The 15,175-nt window shown below is 40.2% G+C and overlaps 1 pseudogene; it reads right to left on the reverse strand.

Moving 5' to 3' along the window:
* Positions 1 to 1,788: 1,788 nt before the first annotated feature.
* On the reverse strand, positions 1,789 to 12,399 carry LOC149161993 (small ribosomal subunit protein uS17-like; annotated as a pseudogene).
* Positions 12,400 to 15,175: the final 2,776 nt, after the last annotated feature.

Below are 15,175 nucleotides of genomic sequence, written 5' to 3' on the forward strand. Positions count from 1 at the left end.
TCAAATAGGCCCAAATTAACCCTTACAAATGCTTCAAGAGGCTTCCTGATTAGACCTTCTTCTGTGCCTTAACAAGACATTCTTTATGCAGCCAAATCAGCCCTAGATCTTGCTTCTGTGATAGGACCGATCTTGCTTCACTGAGACTCACCCTAATCAGGTCGCTTTGACAGTGATTTAATGGCTTGCTACTGCAGCCCTAATTAGGCCTCAAACGTTAGCAAAAATTGATCATGATCAACAACTTGGAGCTCGTTTTCAACAGGCTATGTCTTATAATTCAGCTTCAAAATTCTCCTCAGAAACAACCTTAGTGTCATTCTTAACCAGCTTCTGTCTCGTCCTCAAATAGCCTCTGTCTTGTCCTTAACACAGCCTTAGGGATGATGGAATTTGTGCCTTAGGAAGGCCAAATTCTTGTCACAGAAAGATCAAATCTGTCTCAGAAAATGCTGCGAGATAGTCCTCAGACCGTGCCTCAGGATAGGGTTTAGATTTCACTTCGTACCTCAGAAAATGGCCTCAGGAAGGGGGCCACAACAGTGCCTCAGTAGGCCTCAGACCAGGCCAAGATTGGCCTCAGAACTTGTTGTTGCACAGTATATACCCATACCCTGCATTGAGATCAATAGCTTTAACATGAGCTTGCAACTCCAAACACGCAAAAGAACCATGACAAAATGAAGAACCCCGTTTGATTAAAGTACTAAAGTCTAAACTCAAATCCCCATTGTTTAAAAAAATTAAAAGTCTTGGGAAAATCTTGAGCTGGCCGTTTGTAAGACAACTGGAGAAAAAAAGACCAGCGCAAGGCACCAACACATTGGAATATCTTGTTTTTATTGTTAACAAGATCCTAATAAAGTTGGCATTATGGAAACTTTGTCTACGAATTTATGTTATTTCCAAAAGTTTCCAAATAAGGACCAAACAGTCTAACGCGAATCTTACAAGCCAAACTAACAAGGGACCAAAAATAGCTTTTGGCCATTCTACACCCCAGATTACTGAGGGTCTAACCAGTAAACACTTATCAAATCTGGGCCATTAATCAATGCATTGAACCATTCCACACAAAAACAAACACCATACAAAACTTTGCCAACGAAACAAATCCCTACATTAGCCCTATTTCAAGTGAATCTCAGCAGGGAGTGAATGCCCCAACGACTAAAGCCCTGGATCCTTGCCTTATTGCATATAGCCAGAACGAGGGACTATGCAGAATGTTGTCCACAAACAACGCAACCTTCTCACTTTCTAAATAGGGCAGACAGCAGTTCAATGCGAAATAACTGGTAATTGCAATGTATGTCACCTTGATCAGCGCTAGAGTCATACAAAACAAGACCGCTGCAAATAGCTTAAACCCCAATCCCACGTTTTTCATAGGAAGAGAGACAGGATGAAAAAGAAGGGTTTCCTTAATAAAAACTGGATATTGTGGGCCAAACAAATGTAAGAAAAACAACAGCTACCATAAAACGACATGAATCTGAAAGAGCTCAATAAACCAAAATCTTCTCTACTCCAGAAACTCGCTTGTTCTTCCGTGGAAACCCTAAAAAATCCAAAATACATAAAACAAACCATAAAAAGCCTTGAAGGAATAGAGCTGGAATACCTATTCTGCCATGGCTGCAGGAATTCAAGACTTCTAACTTCGCATTTCAAGGCCTCGGCCGCTCCCGCTTCTACCTGAGAAGTTACAACATTTTCGATGGAAAGATGTCGATTTCATTTTTCTCGCCAGCATTATGAGGGAGGATTTCTTGTGCTTCATCATCTTGATGGTCTTTTTTTTGCGCATGAGGCAGAGGTTCAGAGCTCGAGTCCAGGAATCACCTTCAGAACATTAAACCTTACAGTCTTGGACAAGGGCCTAATACAAGCAAATCATATAAAATGTTAACAACCAATAAAAACACAAAAAAGAGTCACAGGTTTAAGTGGATATTCCCATAAATAGATTTACCTGCATTGCCCAATGATAACATGATCCCCTTCTTTGACACGGAAACAGGGTGAAAAATGGGCTGGTATGTTCGAATGTCTCTTTTCATATCTGTTAAGTATGCAGACATTCAAAAATTACTACTTAAATGGAACTGTATACAAATATAATTGCAATTCACTATAATGTTCTCTAGTTACCTCTGATATTTCTTGACAAAATGGAGATAGTCCCTACGGACAATAATTGTCCGTGTCATTTTAGCACTGTAACATGTTCCAGCTAATATACGACCTCTTATTGAAACAGTACCAGTGAATGGGCACTTCTTGTCGATGTAGGTCCCTACATAAAAACCAAGAAAACCTAGTTCACACAATCCAGTGGAGAAAGACCCAAAAACATATAACGGACAAATACGTGTATTGACAATCTAGTTGAGAATGCAGCAATATAAAATAATATGCATCAATCAGAAAATATTTACACGAATCAGTGGAAACCGAAAGACCAAAATAAAAATTATAGATAAAAATAAAATAATAAATAAAACCAAGATGATTGCACAACTTCTAGCTCATGTATCAGAATCAAGAAAAAACGAAAACTAATCATAAGAATGACATCTTGATTATTCTTAAGATTCTTAATTTTGCTTTTATTATCATATGTTAACGATGAAGGAAAAAGAAAAAAATTAATCAGTGCATATAGATAATATATTATCATATGTTAACGATGAAGGAAAAAGAAAAAAATTAATCAGTGCATATAGATAATATTAAAAATAAAAACAGTATGGCAATGATCATTCAACTGCCTCTCAGCACCGAGTATCATAGCTTCTTGAAATTAGTTCCAAAGCTTTGAATCTTTCAGGTAAGATCGGATATGCAAAATGGAGTCTGTAAAGAATACCATCTTTCTCTGTAAAGAAATAATTAAAAGCGAAAATCGAGTCTGTAAAGAATACCATCTTTCTCTGTAAAGAAATAATTAAAAGTGAAAACCGAGTCCGTATTATTTTTATGACAGTAACCCCACAGATGATTTTCCTGCATCTGGAATGATTGTTTGTTGGCCACAACTGATACAGGGCAAGCATGGGGTTATCTTTGCAGTTGATGATTTCTTGCTAAGTTCCCTGCTGGTAGTGAATTTAATTAATTGCCTTGGCACTGATTGACCAGATAGTAGAAGTTGGTTCTGTTGGCAAACCTATGATGGAGGGAGTTCCTACTTTCTTTGAAAATGCTCAAAAGGTGTCTTAGAACACAAGATATATTGTAAACGCAAGAGATAAAACTGTTGCAAGTTGGTTTTGTTGGCAAACCTATGATGAAGAGAGTTCCTATCTTCTTTGAAAATGCTCAAAAGGTGTCTTAGAACACAAGATATATTGTAAAAGCTTTAGACAAGACTGTTGCATCATTACTTATGCTATTAGAATTTGGTACTCAAAAAGCACTTCCATACCTGGCATGCTACTTTTACCACTAACATTCTTACTAAACAGGGGCTCTTCAGCTACAGAGACCTACAGAACGTGTGTTCAAAGAATTCAAAACATCCTACAAAAAGGCTTTTTATTGTATCAATTTGGATGATTCATCATATAGCTATTTTTGAATCACAGCAGCTACTTCCCTGACTTCACAGACACTATATATTCTGGTAAACAAAAAGAAAAAAATGTGATTCTGCATTCAATTAATTCATATGGATTGATAGTTGAAGATCTACAGCATAGTGTAAGCCTGGTAAGTGATTAATGCACGTATTGGGCATAAGAAGTCTGTTCCAGTCTATACTAAATTATGAAGGGCTTTTATTTACAGGTTTAATTGTGTTTTTATCATGATGGAGTCAATTTTCAGTCTTAAATATGAAGACTTAAAATGTATTTCAACCTCAAATGTATTTATAGGAAACAACTCAAAGGCAGTGTTAGAATTTTCTCCAGAGTCCAATACACATGGATCAAGTAAGTTACATTTAAATTGGCAAGCACAAAGACATTTCAAATGGCACCAGGATCCCTGATTTCCAAATGGTGATAATTTTCAGTCTTATGGGTGGAATCATGGTAATTTACTTGCATGCAGGTGGCATGCAGCTTCAGTCTTCTCGGGAGAAACACCAAGATGGTCGATGCCCACATAGGAAACTAAAATGTCTCCAAGTAATGGGTAGCACTAAGATAGTCACAAGATGTTCGTTGCCACAATCAAGCATTCTTGTCCCATCGAGTTCCCAATATATGTTGTTAGTAGAGTAGATATGATCTCAACCATTATGAGTTCATTCAACGATATCCCCATACTAACAAACAATATTTTGGGAATTCATAACAACTACACCATTTCTATACCTGGTGTGTCTTCTTACTCGTGCAACCTTGCTACAAGGAAGCATTTTGGCATTCAAATGGATAATTTAATAGAAACAACAATTAAATGCACAATAATATATACAAACAAAATATATCGCAATAATCAAATCTGCCCAGAATTTAATCACCATACCTTAAATAGCTTCTCTGTGGGTCTTGAAGCCAAGACCCACATTCTTCCCAAACCTGTTGCCACCTTTTCCAGGATGTTTCCCCTTCCCAGACTTCTCAGAACTACAACAATATAAATTAAGGATCAAAAGAGAAGCAAATCAAAAGATTCTAAACATGAAATAAAATCAAATAATACTGCAATATGATTACCTGAGAAAGACTTTTGGTTGCTTTAGAAAAGCTCTCTAGTCTATGAAAACAATATAAGGAATTTGTATCAGAGATGTCCCATTAGTTGATAACAATGACAATACTAACAACAACGTTTTCACCGTTCACCCACAAATACAAGCTTCAGAGTGGCATAGAAACATGTGTATCATTCCCTGGTTTTCTGTATTTTTCGTTTATGACTAGATTTGATCCATCCAGTCTACAGTTATTCATGTCTTTTGTATTCCATTGAAATAAAATTCTCTACAATCTTTATGGGCTTTCATGGTTTCATGCAATCATATATTCATATTCTATTTCACTAAATTGTTCTGTGCTTGCAGATGCAAAGATCAATTCAAAGATAAACGGGAAATGAGGGAAACAAAAAGGTCATGCAATGTTGATTAAGATGTTGTTTCACTTTGTTTTTTGGGAGGTGAAATCAGAAAGCAGAAGAGGATGTACGTGGAAAGCATCGGCATACAATAGCACATGCCAATGAACATTTTCCAATAAATGAAATTGTAGAGAGACAAACTTGAATTTGATCATTACTACAAAATAAGAACAATAACTAGTCCTGAATCCAAAGGTTCATGCATCAAAAAATTTGTTAACTTCTAGAATTCGTTTTCCTATTATGCTTGAGGAGACTAGATTCACAACAATGTAGACAAAAAATAACTATTTTAGATGATTTCAAACGATGTTCGTAAATTAATATACAACTACACACTACTACATCAAGGGCACTTTTGAGACATTTTTTTAAGACAAAAGAAATCTTTTGTCTCAAAAACTCATTTTTTATTTTAGTTATTTTACGTTTAAAATTAATATCAATTGATTTGTCTTAAATATAAATTTGACAAAAATAGGTTGAGACAAAAATATTTTAAGACAAAACTTTATATTTAAGACAAAACTTTATATTTAAGACAAAAATAGTTTAAGACAAAAATATTTTAAGACAAAAGTAGTTTGAGACAAAAATATTTTAAGACAAAACTTTATATTTAAGACAAAAATAATTTAAGACGAAAATATTTTGAGACAAAACTTTATATTTAAGACAAAAGTAGTTTGAGACAAAAACTTAAAGACAAAACTTTTTATTTAAGACAAAAATAGTTTAAGACAAAATTATTTTAAGACAAAAACAATTTAAGACAAAAACAATTTAAGACAAAATTATTTTAAGACAAAACTTTATATTTAAGACAAAAGCATTTTGAGACAAAAATATTTTAAGACAAAACTTTATATTTAATACAATGACCACTTTAGATCAAACCTATGTTTAATACGATATTTCACTTCGAATGAAAATGGAGGGCAGTGTTGAGTTTCAAGGTGATCTGCGCGCGCGTTTTGAACTGGAGCTCCCATGCCCCTACTTCCTCGGCCCCTGCGGCCCTCCGCAGGCCCCCTGCCTGGCAGCCCCTGCTACTGGGCTCTCAATCCTTCCCGGCATCCCCGCAATCGGGCTCTGCCTCCCTCTTCCAGCCAGTGCTGCTGCTGGCACAACGTCCGCGTCTAGGTTTTGCGATCGCAGAGGAGCGTAGTCGCCGCCATAAGTGCGCGTGGGGGTGGGGAGCCTTCTCCTACCCCACCAATCTCTTCATAAGATTTCTCTCACAGAAAGGGAAGAAACGTTTGATTCCAGAAGTCTCGAAATTCATCAAAAAACTAGAGGAAATTCTTAAGATCGCCCTGCCAGAAGACCAACCGATAAAAATTGCCCTGGCCCTGGCTGACAAAGGGTTGGTAGAACAATTTATGGGATGTTGGCCCTCTACAAAAAACAACAGATGACTGGATCCAACGCAACTGGAGGCCCCAACTGGAAAACAATGTGATCTGCTATGTTGTCAGAAGAGGGTATTTCATTTTCCAGTTCACCTCCAAAGAAGATTGAGATTTGGTTTTCAGAAACGGTCCGTATTTTATGGGAAATCAGGGTCTGTATCTTAATAAGTGGACCGCCGACTTTGATGTCTCAATAGATACCCCTAAAGAGGTCCCAGTCTGGGTCCGACTTCCCAATCTTCTGATCCATTGTTGGAGCTATCACACCTTGCAGAAGATTGGAAATGGCCTAGGTCGTTTCATTGACAAAGAAGATAACAAGGGCCAATATACCTGCGCAAGAATCTGTGTGGAAGTCGATCTAGAAGCTGGACTGCCCGAAGCAGTAAAACTTATAGTTGGAGAATGGCATCACTATCAAAATTTGGATTACGAGCAACTGCCTTTCAAATGTAGAACCTGTCATGAACATCGACACTTGCAACGAAATTTCCCAAAAGCTCCAACGGGGGACAAAGTGGATGAAGAAGGATAGAAAGAAATAAAAAAGGGAAAGGCAGTCCCAAAACCAACTGAGAAGAAAAATTAAAGGCCATTGGTGAAGCTCCAGCCTAAACCAAAAGCCAAAGAAGTTCCAAAAGAGGGTTCTTCCTCTGGGGTAAAGACAGATGCCATTGGAACCCAAAAGGAACTGGAAGACCCATTGAAGAAAGTGAAAGAAGAAAAGGCAAAGTCAACTCTTCCTCCATCAGAGGATGAACAAGGGGAAAAAGAAGAAAACAAGGAGCGCATCAGTCTGGGCTTCGATTCTAAGGGAGATTCAGAAGATGGAGTCTCAGATTCAGACAGCTCGCAAGTCACTCCTATCAAGTCGGCCAGGGGACGAATGTCCAAGAAGAAACAGAGAGAGGAACAAACTTATCTGGATGTTCTCCAAGGCTGTCAGAAAACTCTCAAAGGAATGATGAATACCAGATCTAGGCGCAAGCATGGTCAGGCTCCAAAAGGAGCCACAACCTTCCAAGCCAGTAAATAATGAAATACATCTCGTGGAATTGGAGAGGGATAGCTCCAAATATGATCTGATTCACGAAGAATGTTGATCCCATTGGCTACTCACTAAGCTCCTCCATAAAGAATCTAGCCACCAAGTAAGTATGTTCAATTTTTATGCTCCGGTCTTACCATCTAAGAAAAAATTTGTTGGGACTTTCTCTAGTCCTATCTTTTCTTGCACAACCCATAAAATATTATTATTGCAAGTGATCTGAATGTTACGCTAGCTGCAGAAGAGAAAAAGGGGGGCTTGCTCGTCAGGGACCTAGCTAGAGAATGGGTTGAAGACCTAATTTTAGATTGGGAATTGGAGGATATCAAGTCCACATCTGGGAAATTCACCTGGTCAAACAAAAGGATAGGCCCTAGCCACATTGTTGCTTGTCTGGACAGATTTCTAGTCCAATCCTCCTTCTTGACTTGTGGTCTAATGGCCACCTCTAAAATTCTGCCGAACTACACCTCTGACCATAAACCCATTCTTCTTGAGCTCTCCTTGGATGGAAATCTTGGCCCCATTCCCTTTAGATTCAGTTCTCTATGCGTTCATCAAGAAGGATTCCAGGAGGTGGTCTCCAAGGCTTGGAACCGGCAAGTTCAAGGATCCCGTTTCTTTGTGTGGGAAGAAAAAATGAGGAGACTTAAAAGGGAGCTCAAGGAGTGGGCTAAAAGGTTGAAAACGCCCACCACTAAAAGAAAGGAGATGCATGACAATTTAGAAGGCCATCAATTAACAATGGAGAATTCCGATGTAACTCAAATCCTTCTTAAAAAAGAAGTAGAGCTGCAAAAGGATCTCCATAGAGAAAGTAGGGATGAAGAAGAGTTCTAGAGACAGAAGTCCAGAAATCTTTGGTTACAGGTCGAAGACAAAAATACAAGCTACTTCCATAAGCAAGTTGAAGCACGCAAGCACTTCAAAACGGTAAATGAAATTCACTATCTAAACACCATGGTTAAAGATTCTGAAGGCATAAAGTGAGCAGCCCACTCCTTCTTCAAATATCTTTACTCTGCCTCGAAAGACCCTCCTATCGATTCTCAAGCCTATCCAATTGATCTTATTCCTCACTGTGTTCAAGATTCTGACAATATTATGCTGACTACTCCGATCAGTATGAATGAGATTAAAGAAGCTTTGGATTGCATGGATCCGAATAAAGCCCCGGGCCCTGATGGGTTCATTGCAAGGTTCTACCTGACTTGCTAGCCTACAATTAAAAAAGACCTTCTGAGAATGATCCGTAAATCTCAGACCTGCACCAAGATTGGAGGCAGTACCAACTCGGCCTTCCTTGCCTTGATTCCGAAAGACAAAGGCGCCACCGATTTCAGCAGATTTAGGCCCATCTCTTTGTGTAATGCAAGTTATAAGCTGATTACAAAAGTAATAGCCAACCGTATTAAGAAAATTCTGTCGGTCATCATTCCTGAAAACCAAGGAGGATTCATAAAAGGGAGAAAGATTCTTGACAATATTGTGCTGGTGCAAGAAGCAATTCATTCAAGCTATCATCAAAAAGAGAAAGGCATGGTGATTAAGCTAGATTTGACAAATGCCTTTGACAGGGTGAGACATGATTTCCTGTTTTGTGGTGGAGAATTTTGGCTTCTCAAAAGTTCTCATAACTTAGGTGAAAGCCTGCATTGCCTCCGCTTGGATAGTGCCTCTGGTTAATGGTTGTTCAACAGAATTTTTCCAAGCCTCGAGGGGGCTAAGACAAGGTTGCCCTTTGTCCCCGCTTCTTTACGTCATTCAAGCTTCGGTCCTCAGCTTCCAGCTAGATTACTGTCAACAGATCCAAACTCTGCCAGGCCTGAGAATGGCTCACAATGTTAAAGACATAAATCATGCCCAGTTTGCTAATGGTACATTACTGCTTGGAGGAGCTAGCATAAATTCTGCTAGAACCTTCAAGAAGGAGCTGGACATTTATAGGGAGGTTTCGGGCAGAAAGATTAACCATCTAAAAAGCATGATCTATGGCTGGAATTGCTCGATCAAAGATTTGACAGACATAGCAAGGCTATTAGAAATGGAAAGAACCCTGACCTAGGAGTCACTTAAGTATTTTGGGATCCCAATCTTCAAATCAAATCCTAAGGTAGCTCACTGGATGCCCCTGCTAGATAAGCTAAAACTCAGAATACAAGCTTGGGGAGCCTTATGGTTGAATAATGTTGGGGAGGTAATCCTTATGAAATCTGTTCTCATAAGTCTCCCAGTTTATCAGAACTCCATTCTACTAGCCCCTAAAACCTTTATTAGTAAAGTGGATGGTCTCCTGAGAAGATTTCTATGGGAGGGAGGGAAAAATAATGAAAGAAGGCTCCATTTAGTTAATTGGGACACTATTAAGAAGCCATTCTTGGAAGGAGGTCTCCAAATGCGGGATCTGGCAGCCCAAAATCTTGCTCTAGGCTCCAAGCTCCTTTGGAACATTGTTTTTGGGAATCCTAGTTGGAGCAAGAGAGTTCTATGGAAAAAATATTTTCATGGGCAACGTTTGAGGTGCTTGGACCAGCCTCCTAGAATTTCCAAAGGATCACCAGTTTTCAAACTCTGTCTCACAGCTTTGAAACTTTTCAGTCATAAGCTTTATTGGATCCCAGGTAATGGGAAAAAATAAAAATTTGGGAAGATTCGATTCTTGGAGATCAGCCCTTGAATCAGATGGCAAAACTGGAAAATATCAAAGCTTGGCTTCAGGCTAGTAATCTAGAAACCCTTTGGGACATCTCCAATTGGACAAATGATGCAGAAAGTCTATGGGATGGTTGGAATTTGGGGGAGGTCCCTCATTGGCTGGATGGTGAAGCCAATTTATTGTTGGATTTGCTCCAAGGAAAATCTCCCTTAAAGGCCTCTTCTAAGGACAAAAGAGGGTGGGGTTCTCTTTCAAGCTCTTACTCAGTAGCAGAAGGTTACAAAAGTATGATGGATGTCCCTAGCGTCCCCCCAGAGCCAACTCAATGGAAATTTATTTGGTATTTTCCTGCTCTCCCCAAAATTGACTTCTTTTGCTAGACTTTGGTGCATAAAAGTATCCTCACTACAGATAACCTGAGGAAGTGTGGAATGGAGGGTCCCTCCAAGTGCCCTCTGTGTGCATCAGATGAAGAAATGGCTAACCACCTGTTCTTATTGTGCCCCTTTGCTCAAGAAGTTTGGAAGGGTGTCCTGATGTTAGGACCTGACAAAATAGAGCTTCCAGGAAATATTCAGGACCTGCTAAGAAACTAGGCCAAGTTATCCCCGTTCTCTCTCTCCAAAAAAATATTTCTCAAGACTGGCTAGATGTGGATCCCCAAATTCACATGCTGGAAACTGTGGTTGGAGAGGAACAACAAAATATTTAGGGAGGAGAGTTGTAACCCGGTCAGAATTATCACTAAGATCAAAGCTCTGTTGGGGGAGGCCTTAGAAACCAAACCCACCATAAGAAATGGCATGATTTTGGATAGCAAGGAAGATTAATGGTTAAAATAGCTTGTTCCAAATCATTAGAATAGATCCATTCCTCTTGCTAAAGCCCCTTATCATTGGGAAATTCGTCTGGAAGAATAGGAATTCATCAAATGGAGATCTGCTTTGGATGATCACTGCCTATTCTTCGATGGGGCCTCTAAAGGTAACCTAGGAAAGGCAGGTGGCGGGGGAATTATCTTAAGTCTAGGTGGCTCAACTGAGCTGCGCTTTGCTTGGGGTATAGGGCATGAAACAAACAACAGAGCAGAGGCTCTTGCTCTGTGGCAGGGTCTAAAAATGGCTATCAAGAGGAATCTCCTCTCCATATCAGTCTTTGGAGACTCCAGACTAATTATACAGGCTATGAACTCTCAAAAGATCCCTTCTCAGGTGTAGTTAGCCCCCATCCTCAAAAAAATCAGACTACTATTGCCCAAGTTCCACAAAATCTCCTTCTATCATGTTCTGAGGAAGTTAAACTCACAAGCGGACTTGGCAGCCAACCTAGGCTCTCTTAGGAGCAGGAGATCTCTGTTAGTAAATAATGTTGAATTGGACTGCAATATTCCTTAATTTTGGAGTTGTCTGGGCCTTTGTTCCATTGAGAATTTCGCTGATTCAGATTCTCTAGACTTCAGGATTGAACCATTTTGAGCTGGCTCCTATTACGAAATGCAGACTCATCCACAAGGGAAAATTCAGAATGCAACCGTAGCATTTTCGATCTCTGTTCGTCGTTGGAACTCACTGCTGTGTCTGGGTAGGTGTTGGGGAGTTCACGAGGGCCTCTTCAAGGCCAATTTATCGCTCTTGGCATTATTGAACACTATATAACACTCCACCAGACATTTCAAAAAGAAAACACAGTGATTCTTGGGATGATCCAGCACTCCGGCGCGTTGGATCTCCTCTCTACAAGCTAGGAAGTAGAGCTACGTCACGGAAAGCAAAAGTAGCAAAATTTCAAGGCACCATTCTGAAACCAAATCAAGTTCTTTTTCAAGCCTCTATTTTCATTCACAGTGTAACTCATTCAGTGGACTATTCAAAAGAAAAATCTTCTTTCCCCGCTGACTGTAACAAGGAAATACAGGGTTTTAGTGTTAAAGTCCTCGGTAGCTCATTTGCTGAATTTTAAATAAAAACTAACTGTTTATGTCAAAAAAAAGAAAATGGAGAGTGGAGTGCTTAGGGTTTGATGCTGCTCTGCAACTGGCAGACCTTCACAGACTGCATCGTTCTGCCATTAACCTTTAGCCATAAGGCAGCTACAGCACAATAAGGAACAACTATCGCGCAATGGAATCCCCTCAGGGGGAGGACATGATTCCTCCCCCCGCTGATACGGAAAACGGCTTCTAATAGACTGAAAATGTCAGGATGGACCATCCAGAAGATACAACAACAGAGAATGAAAATACGCCAATGAATAATAACACAAATGAAGAACCACGAGTGACGTCAAACACCTGCAAGCTGGTAGCAGTTGATAAACCCAAAATGGAGCTCCCAAGTCAGCGCATCAACACTCAGACCCAATTTATGAGGGATCATAGTTTGATAGGAAAGTTCAGAGGCCTTTGGCCAATGGAGAAAGCTTTGCACAACCGGATCATAGCCAAATGGAAGCCAAAAGGGCACATAACACTGCAGTTAGGGCCTAGGGGCTTCTTTACTGCCATTTTCAATTGTCTGGAGGACCAAAACAGGGTATTGGATGGAGGACCATATTTCTTCAATGCAGTAGGGCTATAACTAAGAGGATGGATCGATCACTTTAACCTGGACAAAGAAGATCTGAGCTGGGTCCCAGTGTGGTTGTGCCTTTATTCTCTCCCTCTGGAGTATTGGGACGAAGATTCTTTGCGAGACATTGGGAATGGTTTAGGCAAATTCATCAAAGTGGCAGAGGAGACAAAGCTGAAGTGATACACCTCCTATGCGCGGACCTGTGTATACATGCACCTTAGCAAAGCTCTCCCGGACGCGGTAAGCCTCTACCATGATGATTATGAATGGTTACAAACAATAGATTATGAGCATGTACCATTCCGCTGTCTAAAATGCCACGCCTCAGGCCATTTATTCCGAGACTGTCCCTCCATTATGAAATCCATGACCACCCCTTCAATGGACAAATCCGACTCGGATGGGTTCACAAAAATTCCCAATCGCAAAATGACCCATAAAAAGCCCTCTATCTCAGTCAAAAAACTTGTCACCAGCACCTCCTTGCCTTCAATAAGCAACAACTTTGAAATCATGCTCCAGCCGGAGGTTCATATTTTAGATAATCAGAAACAACCTGAAGCCATTCCTAAGACTTCTGCCCATTCTGCTCCATCAAGCTCAAAGAAAGCCCTCACTTCTAAGCAACCCGCAGACACCAAAATGCCCTCTCCCAGTAACATGCAGAAAAGGACTGCTCAAGGTATGGAGGTAGATAGCACTCAGATGCAGCTCACGATTTTAGATGATATAGAGGTAGAGCAGGAAACAGTATAGCACAAGGAAGAGGAACTAGAGAGCTTCGACATCAGAGATCTAGATATACTAGAACTTGAACAGGCTTGTAAGAAAAAGGAATATGACAAAATTCCTGAGCGATAGCTAGAGAACTTAGAAGTAATTCTCTCAAGAGCACAGAAGCAAAGATCATTAGGCATCCAAACTGGTAGTCAGTGGGATGGAAGAAATATCTTCAAAGACAACAAGAAACGAGGACGGAAAACCGATCTTCAGAGAACCATCCGCATAGGGGAGATGCTGGTGGAATCTGGAAGATACTCCAAGCTCACCAAATACTATAATCCCCTTCCCAATCGTGAATCATGAAGCTCATCTCATGGAACATCAGAGGGCTCAACAGCCCGGGGAAGGGATGATTAATAAAGAACATGCTACAACAGGAAAAGCCTCAAATTCTCTTCTTGCAAGAGACCAAGTGTAATTCCACAATGTTGGATCAGATCCTTGCCAAAGCGTGGCCAAGAAGCAAAGAAGTGGCGGTGGAAGCCATGGGAGCCTCAGGAGGGCTAGCCATCATTTGGGATTATAGAGATATAACACTTACCAACATACATGCCAGTAAACACTTTATTCAGGCCAAGTTTCATTTAACAGGGACAAATGTTCATGGACACTTAACTAATGTCTACTTCCCCCAGGAGGCAACAAACAAAGTAGACACACTGAACACCCTAACTCAGATCAACTCAGAAAGATCCCACCCACTTTGGATCACAGGAGGGGACTTCAACATGATTACAAGATTGGAGGAAAAAAGAGGAGGACGGATCAAGCTGGACTGTGAAAGCACGCACTTCAAAAGCTACATTCATAACAACAGGCTTATAGATATGGAATTCAACAATGGCGTTTATACTTGGAACAACAAGCATGCAGATGCCCACCAAATTGCATCTCAGTTAGACAGATTCCTGATCTCTAATAATGCAATACATCTTGGCGGGGATCTCTTGGCCTCTATATTTCCACTCTTTGGCTCGGACCATTGGCCTATTAGGCTTCACTTGCAAAGACTGGGAGACAATGATCGCAGGCCCTTTCGCTTTGAAGCCTTTTGGCTTAATCACCCCGATTTTCATAACTTGATAACAGAGACATGGAGAAATATCACACCACTAGAAGGCGCAAAAATGTACAAGCTCCAACAAAAGCTAAAAAATATCAAGGAAAAAATAAAACAGTGGAATTGCTTTACCTTCGGCAATATCTTTTAGGTGGAAAACACTCTTGAACAAGAAATGCAAAAATTACAGCAGAGAATCATAGCTGAAGGCAGATCCGAAACCATAGCAGAACAGGAACGTCAACTACAAACACAGATCTCAGAAAGAGCAAGACAGGCAGAGATTCTTTGGAGACAAAAATCGAGGATCCGATGGCTTAAAGAGGGCGAACACAATAGAAAGTTCTTCCACCATACCACTATCCAACGGAGAATGCACAACAACATTACTCTCCTCCAAAATCGACAAGGGGAACATCTAGAGAAGCATGAAGATATAGAACAGGAACTCCTCACCCAATTTCGGAGGGTGCATCAGGAAACGGAGACTAATCGGCTACCAGCTATAAAGAAGATCATCAAGATTATTCCCAAGATCGTAACTAAGGAACACAATCAAATACTCACCAGGCC

The sequence above is a fragment of the Pinus tabuliformis genome, chromosome 5_2 (assembly GCF_031772625.1).
Source record: "Pinus tabuliformis cultivar Carrire ecotype Pingquan chromosome 5_2, CPIR1, whole genome shotgun sequence".
NCBI lineage: Eukaryota > Viridiplantae > Streptophyta > Pinopsida > Pinales > Pinaceae > Pinus > Pinus tabuliformis.